This window comes from Gymnogyps californianus, chromosome 4, assembly GCF_018139145.2.
Source record: "Gymnogyps californianus isolate 813 chromosome 4, ASM1813914v2, whole genome shotgun sequence".
In the NCBI taxonomy this organism is placed as follows: domain Eukaryota; kingdom Metazoa; phylum Chordata; class Aves; order Accipitriformes; family Cathartidae; genus Gymnogyps; species Gymnogyps californianus.
Window position 1 is genome coordinate 73034357 of NC_059474.1, and position 21799 is coordinate 73056155.

Sequence of the window (21799 nt, forward strand, 5' to 3'; positions counted from 1 at the left end):
GAAAGTGTTACTGCCACAGTATTATATTGCCGCAGGTACTGTAAAAAAGCACTCCAGGAAGCACTGCTAGTCCTGCATTTCTTCAGGCATCCAATGCATATGCAAAGGGGCTCGAAGGCATCTTTTATTCTGCAGGAGATGGGTCTGGAGAGAGGGGACTGGGGCCCTGCTCCTGGTCCTGGCACTGTGAAGCTTGGGTTCTTCGTAGGGATGTATGAAGACTGTCATGTCACGAAAGACCAGGCTGTTTGAACTATCTTTTTGTAACAGCTTTTGCAGGCATATATTGCGCTGGTATCTAGACTGACTTTTTTAGTCAGCTGGTCTTTTAATAAATCACATCTGGTTCAGGGGGATCACTGTAAGACCTATTTAAGCACAGGTTAGAGAAATCAGATCTGTGATGGGGGCAGGAGCCCCTCAAGTGGATTTAATTGAGAGGACTTGGATGGCTATAATGTTTGTCCCAAGTCAGTTCACTGGGAAAATTACAGTCTTTGTGAAGTTACTTTCTTGGGCCAGTCACTTGTATTTCCCAACCTCAGTGAATTCCCTACACGTCTCTCTGACTACTCCCTCTCCCTGAAAAAGCTGCTTACTTACAGATAATTTTTGAAGCTCTCTTCAGTCTTCCAGACGACTCATATCCAGCCCAGTCTCTCCTCCTGAACAGAATAATAGGAGACTACATAAAAGCAGTTTCTGGGATGTGCAAGGATCCTTCTTGCTGTCATTTATCTCTGTGAACACCCTGAATTATAATAATGAAGCAAATAAGATTCAAACAAATGTTTTAAAGTAGATATTTCTTTTGTTATATTACATTTGCATATGCTGAAATTATACAACCTTTATAATAGTCCCAAATGAAGTATAAAAAGTAGAATTAGTGTAAAACAGGAACCTTTCAAAGATGATTTCCACCATTGGATATAACCAGACCTATTATTTTTCTCCTGCAAATGGCTCCCAAGTTGGCCAAAAATACAAATGGATTCTTTAAAAAACATAATTGGTGACTGCTTTCAGTTTTGGTTGTTTCTGAGGAAGTTTTGCACCTTTAATTCATTCTTTATAGTAATGGAGTATTTCCTCACTGTGCCGTTATAAGTTATGATACAGATCCAGCTGAGTCCTCGGAACTGAGTGTAAATTTAGTATTAAAGTTTCTTGGGAATGTAGAACTTAATGAATAGGAAAATTATAAACGATTGTATTCTACTGAAGCAATATGCTTGTAAGCTCTTCATTCTGAATACCATCCCTTGTGCACAGCCTCAAAAAATCCTTTGGGGGTGATGAGTAATGCACCAGAGTGAACAGAAGCTGGATTTGGAGAGAAGTCAGGATGTTTCTGATCACTTTGGAAAGAGACAATGTCATTATACTAAGTGAACACCAAGTAATCTATGGGGTGGAAATTGCAAGATAAAGCGGAGGGTTTTATTTTTAATCCTTCATCCACATTCTTTAGACCCTTTAGGAAGACCGTGCTAGTTTTACAGAATGTTGTATTTAAAATAAATATATTAATAGAAGATATTAAAAATCACTGTGGCTTTAGGTAATGTTTTTAATGTTCAGCTCTGTTTGACACATCTGTCTGGAGCCATGGGAAAATTGCAAATTAAAAAGATCCACAAGATATGCACACCCCAGTGTCTGGGAGAGACTAGTCATTTGGGTAGGCCTTTTTTTTGCATGCTCTGACCCAAATAGCTTATTTTTCCCCTTTGATTTAGAACATAGGAGAAGTTATTTGCTATTTGCAGATGAGGTTATTTGGGTCAAAGCACTGGAGTAGACCTAAAGTATCTGAATGGCCGGGGTTTTTTTCTTTTTTTTTTTTTTTTTTTTGCATCAGCTCTGTTCTACTTCACTGCTGCTCCACATTACAGCGTCCACGACTGGCGCCAGCTCCCTGATCCCAGCACAGCAAAATTCCATCTGGGTCGGAGTGCAGGTGGGATGAATATGCCCTGCAGGTGTGTGCGGTGGGCACTTCTCTTTTCAAACAGAATTAAACATTTGTTGGCGAAGAATACGAGCTGCACGCAATGCACGTGATTTTTGATAAGCCACTTGATGCAGCATCTCTTAAGTGAAAACATAATTCAAAAATTATCTTGGATGAGAACTCTGCCATTAGGCAATGACAAGTAAAGGGTAATGATCACAAAGTATTGTAGCTAGCAGAGAGCTGCAGGAGTCATCACTTAGTCTAGTCGTCCTTAACATCTGTGGAAAAGCAGGAGCAGCATATTACTATTTTGGAGTGGATAGTTAGCTGGGAAATGTTGAAAATACCCATACAGATAAAGAGAGAGGACTGAAGTGGATCTGGGAAGAGAAAAGATAAAAACTGCTGCTTAGAAAATTATCTGAAATAAGGATAATGTGGGGAAAAGTGATAATGATATAGACTTCAGAAGAGCAAAAGAGAACAGATTATTAGATGGGCCTCTGTATGTCAGTGTAATAGACAAAAATCAGTTTGGGTTTATATATGCAGAATTAATGAACCGGGAAAGAAAGAAATGATAGTGAGAGAGAATACAATATGCACACGTCCTCCAAGTTTACTTTGCCTGATGATTCTGATAACTTTTCTTATAACTCAACAGGGAGTCACAGAGAGGACAACTATCAGGAGAAGACCTCTGCTTTGGAGTTGGTCCTCAAAGTAGGTGTGTGAACTTTAAGTCTGACAAAACATTGTGGTTTATGCCCTAGCAGGGAGTGTCCTGTAGTTCTCTGTCTCTGAATGCTTTCCTTTCCTTTACAGTCTTCATTATTGTCCCACAAGTAGCTTCCAAATAGGACTTTTAGATTTACTGCTCATCCTTCACTATTCATTGGGGGAACTGAATCCAGGAATGTTTGGCAAATGCTGTTTATCTGGGATTTAAATACATGAAGAACAGGTGTGAAGTGCTGCCTAGCTGCATCTCTGCTAGGTTTTGGGTTTCTGGATTTAAGCTGAAGTCAGTACCCTTGTCTATCTACTTCTAAATGAGATTACATGTAATCACACACCAATTGTGCATGAATTTTTACAGATCTCCATAGCGGCTGCATCCTGCAGGATATACAGGCTGGTTTAGCTTTGCTTTTGAAGGGGGAAAAAAAAAGGAAGGGGGTAAAAAAAAATCTTTGTAATAAGATGTAACACTTCCATCAAAGTAAACTGAGGCCTTTTATCATCTCCTCTTAGGTGCTCCAGTTCCTTACTAGTCCAATTTGTCCCAATGGCACATGTGAATGTTCCTCTCCTTAATTCACTGTGTTGGGATAGTAGCAGCAAAGTGAGTGACCATTTAACCAGCCTTTGCCCAACAGAACTCAAAATGCTCTTTTGTTGTTCCATTGCCTTCTTTTAGATCTTCTAACACCTGAAATAGCGCCAGGGTTTCTTGTTAGCTTGCCTGCAGAGTGCCATGTTTAATAAGAAAAACACCCCTTCCAGTTGCAGTGTTTTGGCATCAGGCATGGAACAATGCTCGGGTAGGAGCCGCACCTAAAATTAATACCCTCGGGGAACACCTCCAAAGGCTTCTTAGGTGCTCTTAAGCTATGGAGGGCAATTGCTGAACAGTGTGTAGACTTCTGCTTAACAGTCAAAAATGTTGTGGATTTAGAGAAAAGATAATTTTTTGCTAGGAAGCCAAGGAAAAGTTTTACTTGCGTAAAAGCCTAACAGGGATATTTGACATTCACTTTTCAGAAGATTTAGATGTTTCAAAACGTTCACACTACTAAGTTTTGTAATTAAGTAAGCAAACTATGTGCATTTCAACTACAATTTTGCCGTGTAATATTGTTAATTTTGCTCAGTTATGAAAATCTAGGGTGCTAAGATCAAAGACAAATATTGCTAAAATAAACTAAAATAACCCAACCCCATTGCTATCAATAGATTGAAAAATAGTTGAAGAAAAAGCCTCACAAAATTAAATGGTTGTGTCTCAGATCCTTGCGTTGTTGCATGAACATCCTAAATGAATCCTTAGTATATATAAGAGTGTGTTGTGTGATTCAGTGAATGATGACATTACCTTCAATGGTATTTTTTTACAGGCAGCTGTTTCACATGCATTTCCATTAGAAAGAACAAAGTGTTCAGGATTAAGATGAGAGTGCTCTTTAGTGGCCTCAATAGCTGGCTCATTCAACTCTTCAAACTGTCAATATGCCAGATATTTCTGTGTAGTGTTCCCATTAAACATTTTAATCAAGAAAAACTACTGTAATAGCACCAAATTGGGCATATAATTAAAACAGCAAAATTTCATATTTTCTCTTTCATGTAACTGTACTAATTCTCTAATAAATTTCATAAAGTTGACTCATAATTCTGCTTTGGCATTCTGACAAAAGAACAGAATTCTTTGCAAGTGTTTGCTTAATTTCCATTTTTCAAACCTAATTTCAATTTTTATTGCTTCATTTTGCATATACTGATTAAAGTAATATTAAGTCTTGTGAATCTTTGCCAAAGAAAATGAAAGAATGAAATTATGTATATTTAATTAGCTACAGTTCTTATTTAGGAACAACTTATTCTTTCTCTTTTAAGGTTGATTTTTTATCAAGTAAACTCTAAATCACTCATAACTCATTAGTCAACCCTGTGAGAAATATGGGGGGCGAGAGGGGCGAGACAACACTTTCATATTTAAAGCCTGTTCATTTAAACAGGTTGATGTATATCATTTAAAGAAAATTCAGAAAGCTATTTTATAAAATAGAAGCCCTCTATTCTCCTCAAATTTCCACAAGATCTATATTTCAATCTTGTACCACTCCAGCGTTGGCTTCAACATTGCTACTTCCAGGTAACAGGTTTCTGGAGAAACAAAGAATAAAAAATGGCAACATATGAAAAAAAAAGTTTATAAAAAAAAATAATAAGTAGAGTTTAACTCCTGAAATACCTGAGCATTCAGTTCAGTTTAAAATATAGTTTTAGGTATGGTTTCTATTAAAACAAGAAGGTATTAGTGTTGTTTGTTGGGGAGAGGGGTGTGTTTCCATGTTTTCTGGCTTTCAGTAGCCTTCAAAATGCTTAAGTACATAAGTAGTTTTCTTCCTTATTTAAAAGTGGTTTTGTTTTCATGGTCAAATGTTTTTGTTGAATTGAGATGATGTTCAGCACCTTCACAGAGAAGTCTTAAATGATCAAGCCACATTAAATGATGTTATGTGTCACATTACAGCATTAACAGTGAACAATAAATCAGCTAAACATAAGTGTGACAAAACTAATTTTCAGTTGAAAACTAAAATTAATTTCTATCAGAAAGAAAAAGATTTAGAACTTACAATTCAGCATCATACTTATACAGAACTAAGGGTATGAATTTAATATACCCTTGTTTATAGAAACTAATTAAGATTGAAGATGACAATCTCTAAAAGTTGAAATTGTAAGTTCCCTTCTAAGATGGCTTTCCCTTAACTCTGTAGAGAAGAATACAAAATTTAAACTGCCCTCTTTTCCCCAGATCTGTGAAACTTGTTCCAGTGAAGCACTCAAGAAAAGTCAATACTTTCCCACTCGCAAGCAACCTTTATAAAAGAAAAAAATCGGGGGTAAAAGCAAAACACACTTATAAAACCACTTGGCAAAACTGAATAATCTACCGAAGATGAGAATACTTTGAACCCACTTCTTCTGCTACAATTGTAGAGTAGCTGAAGTAGCTAGTCATTCCCTTCTTCTCCTGGATAAGCTCTTACAGTTTTTTGTCCAAGCCCCCCAAAAAATCCAGTTGTCAGGTTGTCAGTCACTTAAACTCCAGCCACATAACCACTAAATGATATATTTTCTGTCATATAGATAAATCCCCCAAATCATGAGTAATAGTTAAAGGGACCTCAGAAGAATCCAACCACTAGAAAGACCAACCTGTTATCCTTGAAGTTATGTGTGATTTCCTCTCGCCACAGGCTCTTTTGCATTTTTCAGCATTTTAGCTAAAAACTAACCCCTAAGTAAAGGGTTCTTTTTTCTTTCCCCTCTTCTTTTCTTTTTTCTTTCTTTCCTCTTCATCCTTTATGGCTCCTTCGTTTCACTGTGGGAGGCTGCAGTCAAGATGACACTTGTCAATCCACTTGGACATCATGTTAAACTATTCCAATATGAAGAGTAGTGTCATATTCATCCTAATATCAGACTCTAACAACTTAACATTGCAAATGTATCCACAAAACTGGTCTGTAATACACAAGCAGGTTAGGCATGGCCCATGCCAGCAGTTTCTTGGTGCCAAAACATACCAGCAAAAAGGTGTTTCTTTAGTAGGACCCCATACACCTGGGGAACTCTGGGTTGCTCTTATGACTTCCTTCAAGTGCCAAAAAAAAAATTCCTATCTTTTAAGATTTGGCCACAGACTTTTACTTACTTACAACAATGGAAGTTCTGTACTATATGTGTAGCGCTGTACAGCTTCCCTGGTCATCCATGATTTGTTAAGCTCTTTTAGTTTAAAAGTATGATAGTAACCACAGGAGCAAGGAAGAACAGCTTCTGGGTACAAATGGCTACAATGCTATAAAATTCTGTGGTTTTCCCAGTCAATTAGATTTTGAAGTACCACGGAGAAAATAGTCTGTTTTCTGTATTCTACTGTTGGAAATGTTTCTCATGATATATGCCATATAAAGTATATATTGCCTTATAATACTATTTGGTTTTATTTAGTACATGTTTAATAAGAGTGTCTCAACACACTAATTAGAATGAGTAACCCAGAAGTCCATTATCAATTGCTAAAAGAACAGATATGATATCCCTAGGAAAGAAATATGACTGCCTTTATTTATTATTAATCTTTACTATAGTTAGCCAATTAACAAATCACTTTATCCTTTCAGGCTTATAAGGATAGGCATATTTCTATGTTAATTATTATCACTGAGTTATTAATGCTATAGAATAAAAGAATTAAACATTTTATGTTACTTTGCTCTAAGCCAACAATAGGCCTTAAGGTTTGGAACCTCCAACGCCCTAAATAATTTATTTAAATAGTAAAATAATTCATTTTCTAAATGATGTAACCGTCTTTACACTGCAAGCCCATTTTTCTAGGTAAATGCATAAATATGCTGCATTTAGGCAGAAGCAGCTTGGTCTTCACGGTAAGGACTATCGCTTTTCCTGCTTGTATGTCTCAATATGTTACTCAAGCTCAGAGTACATTGAGTAGACTGGCTTTGATACAAAGCCAGCAGTGGCACTTCTCTACGGTTATTCTATCTACTTGCCAGAATCCCACTGTCAATTCTTAGTTTTGCGTGAAGAGATTCAACAAAACATTTCATGCATATCTCTAAAATAACTCCTATACTGGCTAGGGAAGTAAGATGTGTCCTATTTTGTTCGCTTTGTGTAGAGTAGTTCACTCTCTTGAGAGCAAATATTTTAGTTCTTGTTTCCCTGATTACCGTGTCAAGGTTTCCAGTGGAGCAAGAACTGGATTCGTGGCTCTTCATCTTAAGTGGGGTACCCGTAGCCCTTGGCTAAGGAATTGCTCTCAAGTTTAGTCTTTTTTTGGTGCACTGAATATTTAATTAGTTATTGCAAAGTGGAACAGCTTTCAGGCTGAAATACGAGGGGGAAAATATTTTTCTCCCTCATGAATATCTTATGGGATATTCTCCTGGAAGGTAAGAATTCAGATCTTCTCAAGCAGAGAAGAGAGTGAACCCAGGTCTCTTACAGTCAAGCTCAGGGCATAGGCTTGGAATTAAATTAACTAGAAAGCTGCCTGGTTCTAAATGGGTCAGCCTGTGTGTGAGTAAAAATAGTCCAGGTAAGTTAAGTCACCTTGCTTTTGCGGCAATAGGCAGTCGCCCTATGAATCCTAACTAGGGAGAGGGGTCTGCCTCTGACAGGATCCATATTTGAGGCACAGTTTTCCACCATCACAATTTCTAATTGTTCCCTTAAGCACGTGAACTGATTTTTTGTGAATCCTACTGTAATCCTACTGCTGGAGATTTAATTCTTCTCCTGCAAAGTGTAAGAAGCCTCCAAGCCAAAGCAAGGATGTAGACTTGACTAGGTAGCCACACACCAGAAAGCAGTTGTTTTGTCTAAGTTTTAAGCATGTGTGAACCCTTACTGGAGCAAACACCTACAGATATCATGGTCCCCAGGTAAACCAAAGGGAGTACCCTAGGTGTCTGGCTTTCTCAGTAGTGTCCTATCCTGATAGACATTGTCGAAAGGGAAGTTTAGGGAGTGAGTGAATTCTCTTAAAAAAAGTATGCTTGACTGGACAGAAGCACTGTGAGAACCCAAAGATTATACTTGGTATCAGGCTTAGCTTCAATACTAGCTGCTTTTTTTTTTTTCTGTGAATTATCTGTATTTTTATTCGAAGTAGTTTAGCAGCTAAGCCAAAAAAAAAAGTAATTAAAAAAATGGGATCCATGTCTGAAATGCTTACCCATCCAAGATACATGGAAAATAGAAATCACAAAGTGTTTCTCAGTAACTTTCCACTTTCTTCTAACCTAGATATTACCCTCTACTTCTGAAAATCATCAGACCTTGATAGATAGCTTGGGTGTTCCATCACTTTTCTTTCTTAAATATTTCAACACTTGGCAGGTGTCCTCGTTTCATGTTCATGTACCAAGTAAAAGATAAAATAGAAATAATAACAAATTTTTTGTTAAATGAAAATTATGTCAGTTTGAGCTTAATTCTCCCATTGTGACTATGTTCCTCCTAAACATACTTTTGTCATTCAGTCAACAAATACATTTTGGGATCCCATTTACAATAAGATCTCTGAATGGAAGATTTATCTGAGAAAACATCCTAGCAGCTCCAAATTATGGCAGTTGTTAATGATGTAAATAAATATTTTTGTAAATTGATGCTGAATGCTTTCTTTATGATAACTGAGACTTCCCTGATTCTCACTAAAACCACTTTTCCTTGTGAATACCCTGTACAATTTGCAGTTTTTGTTGTTTTCCAACCTAAACTTAAGCCATGATACAAAGCTTTTGTTGTCAAAGTCATTTGCATTTTAAAGGGCATCTATGCTATATTTCTACTACAAAGACGCAGTAGAAAATATGCGGGGGAGAAAGGAAAATGGAGGGGATGAGCTGATTTCACTTTGGCACTTTCACTTCTTATATTTACTTGCCAAATTTGATTTTGGAGTGTGCATGTACAGCATATATCAAAAGTGCTAGTAAATTTTCAGAAAGGAAAATCAAGACAATAATTCAATGTGAAAAGCTGATTCTTAACTGATAGATTAGCTGAGGTTTCACGGCGCACTGTACATTATAAGAGCAACATAGAAGATGCAGTTACTAATCATGGGAAAAAGTTCATCTTAACAGAAAAATTTGTTTGTTGAGGAATGTTGACTTCATAATATAGTTTTTACCCAAAAGGTCAGCAATACCTGAAGCCATGTATTGATGCTACACTCCTAGGACAAAGGCCACAAAAGCAACACTTTAGAATCAAAAAATTGGAGTAGAGCTTGGGAAGTCCTGTACTCTACTCTCCTGCCAAAAAGTAGGATCAGCCATACCTGTCTCTGTGTGGACAGATGTTTGTCTAATCTGTTCTTTAAAACCACTCGTGATTAACAGAAATTCCACAGCCTCCTTGAGTAATTCACCTCAGACCTTAGCTATTTGAACTGCAGTAAAGATTTGTCCATCTTAATATCTAACACAGTGTAGGTAGCTATTAACACCAGTTTTATACATCCAAAATTCTAAATCTTAAAAAAAGTCCTTAAAATTTACATTAAAAAGATTTCATTATTCTCTTCCTTTTGTTAGAGGAAGAAAGGTTCAAGGATACTAACTGATACAACTGAGGTCAACGCTGCAAGCCCATAAAGAAAAACTTGGGTTGAGTGATCCATTTCAAGCTTGTTTCAAGGTAGTTTAAGGCAAAAGTATTTTTCAAACTCCCCTCACTTTTTCAGTTATATAAAATTCTACAGCACAAAGATAAGCTATCTTTCTACACTCTTCGTGTAATCAATCTGTGTTGTTAATAGCTCGCCAGTGAGATGATATGTCTGCGTCACCAACCCTTTTGATGGACAGCTTTTTATCAGTAAGTTGCAGGAGCTATATAGAAACAAATTCCAAACTTTCTCTTTTATAGAACAAAAAAGTATTTATACAGCCACAGTCAGAGCTGTGCACCAAAAAATTTAGAGGTATATACATTTCCTTAGAACAAACCCCACCTAAACTGATACATTTGCCAAAATTTCATTGTTATTTTTATTCCTATTGATTCAAATTATTTTTTTACCTCCTAGCGAGTTCTCCCTCTCTCCTTCTCTCTCTCTCCATCAGTATCTCCTCAGTATCCCCAGGAATCTGGATCAAAACTTTAAGGGTCGTTGCATGCAGCAGAATGTGTCTTCTCAGCAGTGTAATGAATCAATGGATTTACTAAATCTCACATTTGGCTTAGAGAAACAGGAAAGAATCTGGACATAATAAGAAAAAAAATTATTCTTTTCTGTCTCGTTAGTTTTTACAAAAAACAATTCTGAACAAATCAACAGCTAATGGCACTGCCTGTAGCTGGGAGTAGTGCTATGAGAGCTCCTTGCTTTGGCAGTGAACTTTATTCTTCAACTGGATACAAAACCACTGCTTTATCAAGCCAAAACTTCCTATTATGGCAAAATTTTCCATTATGAGGACTGATCAGAAATCTTATCCAGGGCAGATTAAGTTATGAAGATCCTAATTCTGTTAGCTATCTGGTGGATGAAGTGGTAGCTTCATCCATAATGGTCTCTATCCATCTACAGAAAATATTAAAGTATGGTTTTGGAAAATCTACAGATTTTGCTGGCAAGTGATAAAGAGTGGGGGAAATAAAGCTAGTGGTCTTTTTACTGATTTTATGTCTTTTTATCCGAAAGACAATTGGGAAGAGAAGGAAGTTGGGCAAAACTGATCCTTGCTGTGACACTGCAGAGGGGAGAAACAAACGTCTAGCGGGTAAGAAATCTGTTCAGATTTGCTGAAGCTTATGAACAAAGGACAGATGTAGCGACTGACAGCTCTTTTCTGAACTGACTGTAACCTTTAAAAATAGTTCAGTTTGGGTTTGCATAAATCATAGTTCTGGTTTATCCATAATTTTTATTTGTAGCTTAGTACCTGTGCTTTTGCTGATTTTCATCAAGTAGCTTGCAGGATATATATCACCCTCCTACCTGTTGTGTCTCCGCCTGAGGCTTTTTCACCTCTCCCCTACCTCCAGATGCTTCAAATGGTGCATCAAAGCGTGACGGTAACGAGGTCTCTGGAAGCGCCGTGGGGATAGCACTTCAGAGGTCTTGTTACTTTTACGGCTGCGGCAGCTGGCTGGCAGCGGAGTAGCTAGGTGGGTGGAGGAGGGAAATGGAGCAGCAAAGTGAAATTACCAAACGCTGAAGCGCTGGAGCCTGCATTAGTGTCACTCTGCTGCTCCTAGCAGCCAGGAGCCGAGCAGCAGAGGTCAGAGTGGGACCTGGCGACATCTCAGTGCATGCCCAGCGTCCCCGCCAGCACCGATCTGCGCTGCACACCTCCACCTCCAAACAGGGGAGCAATCCCAGATGCTGCTCTTGCTCCACACTTCATATCCAAATACCGTTCCCCGCCCCCCACTGAGATATCGGAAGAAAGCGTTGATAAGAGATGGACAACACACTAATTTATATCAATTTATTTTTTTTTTACTTAGCCTAGGAAATTAAGAACAATGATATCTTTTTGTATGATTACCCCAGGAATGCTAAAAACATTTGGAATGTAGACTATCTTTGGCTCTAGGTACTACGTAGTAACTAGTTACTTGCTAATACTTAGAAGATGTTGCAGTTAAAATAATGTTATTTACTAGAAGTGCAATAAAAGTTAGTCAGAGATATATTGAGCAATTTAGTGAACAGTTTGGTAGACTTCTTTGTTTCACTGTGGGCTTAATTATTTTATCTGACAGCTTAAGTAAACACTTGATCATACCCACTTACACATTGCTTATTTTGAAGGTGATAAATATGGTATTATACCACAATAAACATCAGATAAACTGTATACAAAATTTCAGATTCACAGAATGTACATGACTTATATGAACTCTAAGTGGTCTGTTACGGTAAAGATGTTTTAAAAATTCTTAGCATAGATTGTGTTTCTATAACAAGGATTAAAATCTACTTCCAGACAACAAATTTGCAATGCAAGTACAGAAGTTCCCTGCAGTATTGACTTTTAAGGACTAAGTGTTGATTTGCTATGTCTTCTCTTTCATTGAAGTTTGAAGAGGTGGGGAGGTTTTCTCATTGCTAGTTGCCAGATGTGTGTTGAAAGAGATCCCGTCATGTGCTATAAGATTTTCTGTAACGTTTTCGAGGTGCTTCAAGTATTTCAGTTAAACTAAGTATTGCAATGCAAATGCAAGGTGAACTTTGCAATATCACTTAAGATGGTTCTTTGGTCACAGTAGGGTTGTAGAAGTTTCAAAGGAGATCATAAAGAGCTAGAAAAACAATAATTCTTTACTGTTCATTATTTAATTGAATTATAAAAAAGGGGAGAAATAATAAATTATAAGAAAGGTATTGAAATTGAGTTGTGCTGTAAGATGAGAAACAACAGTAATTATTACTAAATTATTTCCCCTAGTCAGAAAATAGCTGACTTTTTTAATGAATGGCAGCAGCTCAGTTCCTTCAAGGCAAAAGAAGGAGTGGGGAAATACTTTTATTTTTGCCCATAGTGACTATACATGCCTAAGGAAAAGAGAAAGTATATCGTGCAGAGGGTGACTGAGTACTGAAATTTAGTATATCTTTATTTGTTCTTATTTGCTTTCTCCTTAACACAAAATAAGAAAAACACTTTTACCTTTAATATCGAGAATTATACAACCAAAAGTTTCCAGCTTTCTGTAGAATTCAGCCTCTTTAGTGGCAATATCATGATAAATAAATCTCTGGGTTTTATTGAAATTATGTTATTGTTTTTTATGTACTCTGTTATATGTTATATTAGAAACATCTCATGCTGAATGTTACTCTTAACAGCCATTTCCAAAAGGCTTTTTTTGTATGTCGTGTTTAATAATAAAAGTTTTGATTGAGTTCGCTGCAGTTTATTTTCAGAATGACTTTCAAATGTACTGCTTGTCTGCACGCTGAAGTGAAAATGTAAGCAATACTGGTGACAAGCATATTTTGCTTTTTTGCAGATTTCAAACACTTTCTAAGGTCATGTGGGTATTGCTGGCCAAGCATCAGTAGTTTATTTGTTGCTTGATTACAAATGGAATTGTAAATGGAATGAACTAAGATGGATATGGAGGATTACCAACTGCCGTTGGCATACGACTGCATGCTTAAGGATGTCTTCATTCATTAACAGACTATTTTAGCCTGCCAAGGTTGGAAATGAAATGCAAGTCACAGCTTGTACATTTATCACTGCAAGGAAAGCATCCTGCCAGTACTGGTTAGGCAAAGTGTACTTGTAGCCATTAGTAGTCCGGTCTGATTATCGGGCTCAATCTGTTTCTAATGGCAACCTTTGCAGTGACAGCATTGTTTCCATTGTGCTCACATGAGAGATTTTAAATCTTAGCATTTAAAGTTCTGAAATAAACTTACAGACGCATTTATTTACTTTCTTAGGGATTGTTCGAGCTGGTGTACAGCAACCCCGTGTACCTGCAACAAGCAAGCTGGCCCCTACCTTCTGCTTAGCAAGCCGAATAATAGTTAGCCAGTATTGCCTCCCATTACAACAGGTACTGTGACTTGATGTCTTAGGTTTGTTCTCTTAAACTACCTGCTATTCTCCTATCCAGCACTATAGTGAATGACTGCGCTGCTTCTCTTTCTGAGAGCGAGCTGGTAAGTGCTTGTTAACAAATCTAAAGTGAAAATTGCTTGAGGGAGTTAATACATATGTCAGGAGAAAAGTGAGATAGGGGTAGGCGGAGGGAGGGCGGGCTGTATGGAAAAGGAGGAAGATGCAGGGGACGGTGGTGGGAGCTTGCTGGTTGGTCCTGGGAAAAAATATGGGACAATATACATGAAAAAAAGCAGTTGCATGTAGCCTGATGTTTTTAGTGAGTTTTACTTTTGCTGCTACATTATGTCTTGTACAACAAACTTTGAGCACATACGTGTCATGCCATACGTTATGTCAGCTTTGCTAAATCGAACTGTTTATAAACTTTCTCTTTGTAGTACATGTAAATATTTCTCCTTTAGTAAATACTTGCTTTAAGTCCGAAAAGCTGCATTAGAAAGTGAGTGTATGTGTGTATTTTCTTGTGTTTTAAATGTGTCTGATGTAGTAGAACTTTTGTCTTCTGAGGGGCCTTTTTGTAGGTTCTTATCTTACCTTGCAGGTCAAGAATAATAGGTAAACAATCATCAAGCTATTATTTGAAGTATAGGCATAATAATGCAAAAAGAGAAGAGGAAGGTGCTAGCTCTTTTTCAATTCTTACCAAAATAAAATATGACTACCTTTTGAACTGATGTATTTTTAAAAAGCTCTGTTTTTCTCCTTTATCTTGAATAGGCCATGGTAAATTTACAACTGGAATTCATCCTCATCAAAGTTTTATTACACTATAGAAGAAACAGCTATGCCAGTTTAAGACGTTTCTGACTCCTGGCTGCCAGTACCTCTACTGTAATTTATTGCTCTTCCATCACAACTGGAGAAACAAATTCTTACCTCATATGCCACCAGTTTCTTAAGAGAAAACCTGGCAGTAACAGCATGTGTCACGCTAAACTGGCCTGGCTGACTTGGCGATGAAACAGGCAAGCTGGGATGGATGGGCTTTGTGGCAAATTCCAGGAGAAGCAAGATGTCAGGCTGGTCCTAAACTGGCATTTCTGCCCTAAGCATCCGACAGCAGCTCGGGCACAGGGAGCTCTAGTCGGTACCTTTGTCCCAGGAGGAAGGCCAACTTAGCAACCCTTTTCTGTTCTCGAGTAGGAAAATAAGGAAACATTTTGCTCTCCCAGTGAGTAAGTGAGGATGGTAGGAAGTGTCTGAGTGTCTCCATAAATGGATGGTGACCATTTAAATATTGGTTAGTACGAAAAAAGAACGGTAAGTGACAGTGCCTATGTGCAAGTTAAAATGAATGTTTATGTTGAAAGGCTAAAAAGCAGATCTTAGTATAGGACAAACAGTGCTTTCCACAAGGCCATGGGAGAAATGTAGCTGATTGAAAGAAAAAGCAAACAAGGAGACGGAGGGGAAGGCAAGGCAAGGCACTGAGGATGCAAAGTCAAGAGAATAAAAATGGAACAAAAGAAAGGAAAATCAAGAACAACTATTGGGAGCAAAAAAAAAAATGTTTTCATAGCTCTGACTATAACAAGATGGTAAGTGCTAAATAAAATAATTCGACAAAAATAGAAAGGACTGGATACACACATTATATGTTCCTGAACATCTTTCTTTCTCAGTCTCTGAGTAATATCTGACAAATTGTGCCTTTTGTAAAAAACCCACCCACAAAACCAAACAACAATTGAATGACAAGGACCTGTATCAAACAGTCTTAATCTCAACCTGTTTTAAAGTCTGAACGTATATCTTTATCCAAATTTCATAAATAACTAATAAACTGAAGCAGAGGCCCAAAGCCTTTGACGTAGAGGTTTAAAGTATCTGAGAACTGGGTTCATTAAAAGAAAAACCATTGAGGCAAAGCTTGAATATCTGATTTATCCAAATTCTTCCAAGATTTGTCAGTTACTACTATGCGCATTGCATTTCTGTGATAGTAATTTAGCACGAGTCCCTTCTCCAAAACCAAAATTCAGCTTGCTTGACTGGAATTGAGAGAAAATGGGCAGAAGAAAGTGATCATATCTTCCAGGGTTTAGAGAATAGTAGGAGAAATTCACATAAAACAAGGACTCATTCTCTGGAGGTGAGGGTAAGATATTAAATTATTAATATCTTTCAAGATAGTAAAGGCCAGTGGGATGTTTTGAACAAATAAACATAATTTAATTCTTAATGAATTATCAAAAAAAAAACCCTCCCAAATGACTAGAAGCAAAAATTGAGTTACTAACATTTAATTTCAGCTTAATTCTGTTGCAAGCAATCTTAATATCTGAAAAATGAATTGAAACCGTGTTAACTGTCTGGTTAGTGAGCAGTGTGATAATTAAGCTGCAATAAACAGGAAACTGGGTCAAAGAGCTCAGATATATTACAGTAAGCCAAGGTTTAGAATATCTAAAATTAATGTCATATGGGAAATAAGTAAACAGTCACTGTTTCATTTCTATGGAGATCTACTAAGACTGAGACAGCAGCAATGTTTGGAGAAGTTAAAAGAGAAACAGGAGAACTCAGAATCCTGAGGTGTGTATAGAGCAGTTGATTAGACAAAATGCATTTCTCAAGGTAAAACAAATGCTGAAATAAGGACACTTTACAGGTTCTTCCTTGTTCTGTCCCAAAGTCAGTTCCACGTGCTGTAGTTTTAATGAAAGTACATTGGAGAGAAGGAACACGGGGGTGAGTTTCTGATTTGATTATAGTTAGTCACAGTTTAAAACAAAGACATGACAAAGGTTGGGAGAAAAAAGGCACAGACAGGACGAGAAACATTAACACTAAGGAAAGAAGTGGAGGGGAGGGAGGTGGCCGCTCGCCAAGGCTGAGGGTCGGTATGTTCCTGGGAAGGTGGCTGCCAGCCTGGGGGAGCATATTAAAATATCCTGGTATTACACTCGCCCCAACCCATTGCAGTGTGTTTTAGCAATACGTAATTGCGTACACACCTATTTTACGGACAATCACGCTTTCAAGTCTCCACATTCAGTAAAAGCGATCATCCAAAGCAAAGCGATCCAAAGACTTACGGGCAAAATTTGTGTCATGAGGATGAATTAATCTCATCTAAGCTTAGCTGCCTGCACTGCCGACATTACAGCTGAGCTTGTCATCCTCAAATTAATTTATAGTCGATGAAGACTTTTTTAGGGTGCAGATCATCTGACTGATTTTAGATATCTATTTTAAGATGTGCTGAATCTTACCTTAAATATGCTTTTTTTTCATTTCATGTGCTCATATGGCAAGTTTAACAGACTAGCTGAAACACAGTAACACACGTGGCAATTCTCTCTGGTCAAATGAATATTGTTCTCTGGGCCTATATTATGTGATGACATGAAAATTTTTAAAGACGATCAAATTGAATTTTCTTCAGAAATGTTTTTTTGAGGGTATATAAAACCGCGACTAAAGGTGCTGTCATAAAGATTGGAAGAGCGTTGTCAACTATCTATGGACCCAAGGCACTTGTATTAGGAGTTCATTCTCTCAGCAATACTCTGTATCACGCTCACATCTGAAAGTAGATACAAACATCTATGACTCAGTTAAACAATACTCAGAATTCAGTCAGTAGAAAAATTATTTCATATTCATATGAAGCTTTTTTGTTTTATTTTCCCTCCTCCTACAACAACAGTTGGTTAACATTTCCTCCTTATCAAAATAGCCCAGAGAAAAACCAGTGTTCTGAATTAGCATAATAGCAGCTTTGGCACATTTATTGATAGATGCGGAAATCAAACAATTAAACAGCTAATAAGGAAAAAAAACCACCAAACCCAGGCTCACATCTCTTTGGTATACTTGTACCAACATCACAAATGTGCTCAAAAATGAATGCGAAGAGGGTTAAAGTAGAAACAGAAACTCAGCTATATTCAAATTAATTCAAAAGCATGAAATAATTGCTGTTGAAAATTATGCTATTAAAAAAATTCAATTAAGATTTGTGACTCACTTCAGTTTTGATTTTATCCCTTCTGCTCTAGAAAATTACGAACTGCATCTCAAGTGCCCGGTGGAGTTTGAGAGGCAATGACGAACATCCATTTCAAGACACTTCTTTTGGATTAAGACAGTACTGACTCTGTGAAAAAAGGGATTAAGATACCTCACTGAATTTCTTACATATTGCGACACTATTGCACTTGACCTGTTTTTCTTCAGTGTAGAATGTTTTGATGTTTGTGATTTGTTGTACAACGTCTTGAGAAGGAAATGTTACTGTTTTTCAGGAACTCAATGCTGTGGGATGTTACGTTTATGATACATTTTGAGTAAAATATTTATTTTGAAAATAGCAGCAGCATGTTTTTAACTTTCCCATTTTACTGCGTTTTCTAGTGTTAGCTATAGTAGAAAATCCAGAATGGTTGAAGCTCTGTATCTGACATCTCCACAAACTGTTCAGCAGTGGGAAAGTGAAATATGCAGCTATATCTATTCCTATCGTATTAGCAGTTATGGTATTTCTGTTGCTTTTATGGCACCTTCTCTCACGATCAGCTGAGCTCATGAGAAACTAAGGAAGAATCATAAAAGTGTTGGTTGGAAGGAGCCCCAGCCTGACACTTGGACTAGGACTTACACCAGCAGTAGCTCAACTCAGCCTATTGTATGCAAATAGCCATTAACCACGTGTCCTCAAAACCAGACTTACTTTCATTCCAGATAGCCTTACCCATAGCAGGGAGGCAACTTGCAAATTAAATGTATTAAGGAAAACCAGGGACAGATAATACAAGAATGCGACTTGTAACTGGTACCACTTATTACTGATACTGCTGCTTTGTTCCCAGTCCTAAGCAACAGGATACAGACCTGAACCAGAGGCAAAGGCAGGCAGCGTATTATATTTTATTAGCAATCCCTTAATTTTGCCAGTAGGACTCTCAGTAATCTCACAATCAACAGAAAATTTTTCAAAAACAGTATGTTCTCTCACTTTCTCTACCAAAACCAAAATACGTTACAAGGTCCAGTTTTCTAAACTTTATAAACAGATGCTATTGCTTGTATGTGATTGTACCTCTCACCAAATACTTTTGGGAAAACAAAATTAGCAAGTGATTCTTTTTTTTTTCCATAATGAATGTTAACTTTGTTTTGTACATGTTTCAGATTGTACAGTATGTTCTCTGTATATATATGAATTTATATTTACATTAGAATATAATGGATCATAGTTAAGTTATTTTTTGCAGGAATGTGAAAATAATAATGTGGAAAAACCAAGAGCCATTTAAAAACAAGTTACATACTCTGAGGAAAACTAAAAGACATAGAAACAAGTAAGCATGTATTTATATATTCATACATATTTATATAAATTTTTTGATTAATTTTCCTAATTTAATTGAAGATTATTATGGATAATATAAGCAAATCCAAATCAAATATTTGATCTTAAATATTAGTTTATGGCTTTGTGTTCAAAAGATTACATCTGTGATTTCCATTTTCTGATTCACTATTAAGACTCAGTTCTAAATGGGTGTCTTTCTTCCACGAATGCATCTGAGCTCAAATATCAACTGTTACTCAGAGATGCTGCCTTTACAATTAATAATGTATGGAATTAATCTTTGGAGAAAAAGATGAAAAGGTAGATTCTGAATTTGACAATTTTTTTTCTCTAAAAATCAAGTAGAAATGCAATCTGGTTTTCTTCACACCATAGAAGAGGCATTAGCCTAGTTCTGATCTTATTTGTGTTAGCATTATGTTGTGGTTTAACCCCAGCCAGCAACTAAGCACCACGCAGCTGCTCCCTCACTCCTCCCCAGCTCCCAGTGGGATGGGGAGGAGGATCGGGGAAAAAAGGCAAAACTCGTGGGTTGAGATAAGAACAGTTTAATAACTAAAGTAAAATATAATGCTAACAATAATAATAATATTATAATAATCGTAATGAAAAGGAATATAACACAAAAAAGGAAAAGAAAAAAAACAACCTCAAGGAAAAAAACCGGTGATGCACAATGCAATTGCTCACCACCCGCTGACCAATGCCAGAGCAGCGATCTGCCCCTCCCGGCCAACTCCCCCCTGTTTATATACTGGGCATGACGTTCCATGGTATGGAATACCCCTTTGGCTAGTTCAGGTCAGCTGCCCCGGCTGTGCTCCCTCCCAGCTTCTTGCACACCTGCTTGCTGGCAGAGCATGGGAAACTGAAAAGTCCTTGGCTTAAGATAAGCGCTACTGAGCAACAACTAAAACATCAGCCTGTTATCAACAGTATTCTCACACTAAATCCAAAACCCAGCACTGTACCAGCTACTGAGAAGAGAGTTAACTCTCTCCCAGCCAAAACCGGGACACATTATGCCAGTGTCAATGAAGATACTCTTCTGTTACTGTGGAACCAGTGAGAAGAAAATTAGGCCAATTTCTGCACACAGACAGCAATGAAGGAACCGTTTGGGAATACCACATCTAAATTTAATAAATCTATGCCATATATGGCTCTGCAATTCCGACTGATCTCATCTAAGTTGTTTGTCAAAATGACATCAGGATCTGACCTACTAATTCTAGACTTGAAAAAAAAAAGTCACTTCAGGCTTGTGAGGGCAAACCCTGAAACAACAAGAGTTTGAACCAGTTTCGTGATTGTGGTATTTCCAAAACACGTGCCCCTCCTCCTGCCAAGTATTTTAGGAACATAATTTTTCTGTATGGGGCTTTTATATTTATAGATGAAGCTCTATATCTGTATGGAGAAGGGGAAGAAAGGAAGCAAAACCAAGAACTGTATAAAAGAAACTAGAATTTTACTGCCTAATGCAGCTTTAGGATCTTGAATAAAAACTCTGACAGGTGTGAGAAACTACGACACAATACTAGTCAGATGCTAGATGACCTTTTTTTATATAATGATTTGTAAGGCTCATGTCACCTTGGAGTTAACCTCCGCATTAGATGATCTAACCCAGACAAGTTATTTAGGCTCCATTATAGTCAACAGAGGAAGATGTGCACTTGGAGAAGGCAGTTTCATCTCACCCACATTAGAGCACAGAAAAATGCGGTCACAGCAGCAGCGAAGCAGAGGAGGAGGATACAATCCTAACAGGAAAGTGAGACGACCAGCCACAGGAAGAATGCACAGAAAATGGTTGCATTATGATAATGGTGTTATATTGATTTTACAGCATCCTGCAAAGGAATCTTAGCAAGATTCTGAGGAGAAGGTTGTCATATGTGTTCCCCCTCCAACATCAATTTTATCATTAGTTTTGAAAGGTGACTTCACATGAAGTAGTGAACATCATCTTTGTATAATTCTGAGCATAATGAAAATACAAAACGTGCTGCAAAATTAATGTAGATGTAATGAAATCACTGAAGAAACTCTCTCTTGTGGTATATCAGGACAACTTCAGAGGTGCCAGTTGGCTTATATAGGCAAGGCTAGGCACAATTTAGCCTGACTACTTCAGTTTATCAGTATTAATGTAAAAAGAGCACTGTTTGTTGTGGGGATTAGTTGTTGTCTCATTTCACCTCGCGTTCTGAATAATAAATGGTTACACATGTTGCCTTCAACATAATTTGTCATATAAATTCTATATAATTTAGTTATTAAGATAAGATAATATGTGACAATATTTATGTAACAGTATCCTTCCAATCACTCAACTGCTTCTAAATGCTAAGGGCCAATTAGATGATTTTTGCCTCTGAGATGTGGTAATCATTTGTTGACAGATATTAAATGATTCATCTAAACACATTCAACTGTTTTCTCCCATGAAAGAAATATTATTTTCCTTTTCTTTTTTTCTTTTTTAAAATGAATGTAGTGGTTAATTAAAGCTCAAGAAGTTTACAGCACCCAACATTTGAATTGCACTACACTTCAAAACTATGAGCACTTAATTTATAGTGCGCTTTTTAA

The 21799-nt window shown here is 37.2% G+C and overlaps 1 long non-coding RNA gene across 1 annotated transcript; it reads left to right on the plus strand.

The window, feature by feature from the left end:
* The first annotated feature begins 1882 nt into the window (after nucleotides 1-1882).
* LOC127015884 (uncharacterized) lies at nucleotides 1883-18939 on the plus strand. The gene is made up of 5 exons (XR_007766398.1): nucleotides 1883-1963; nucleotides 2625-2687; nucleotides 10941-11019; nucleotides 13698-13813; nucleotides 17886-18939. It is a non-coding gene; the product is annotated as an uncharacterized LOC127015884 (long non-coding RNA).
* Nucleotides 18940-21799: the final 2860 nt, after the last annotated feature.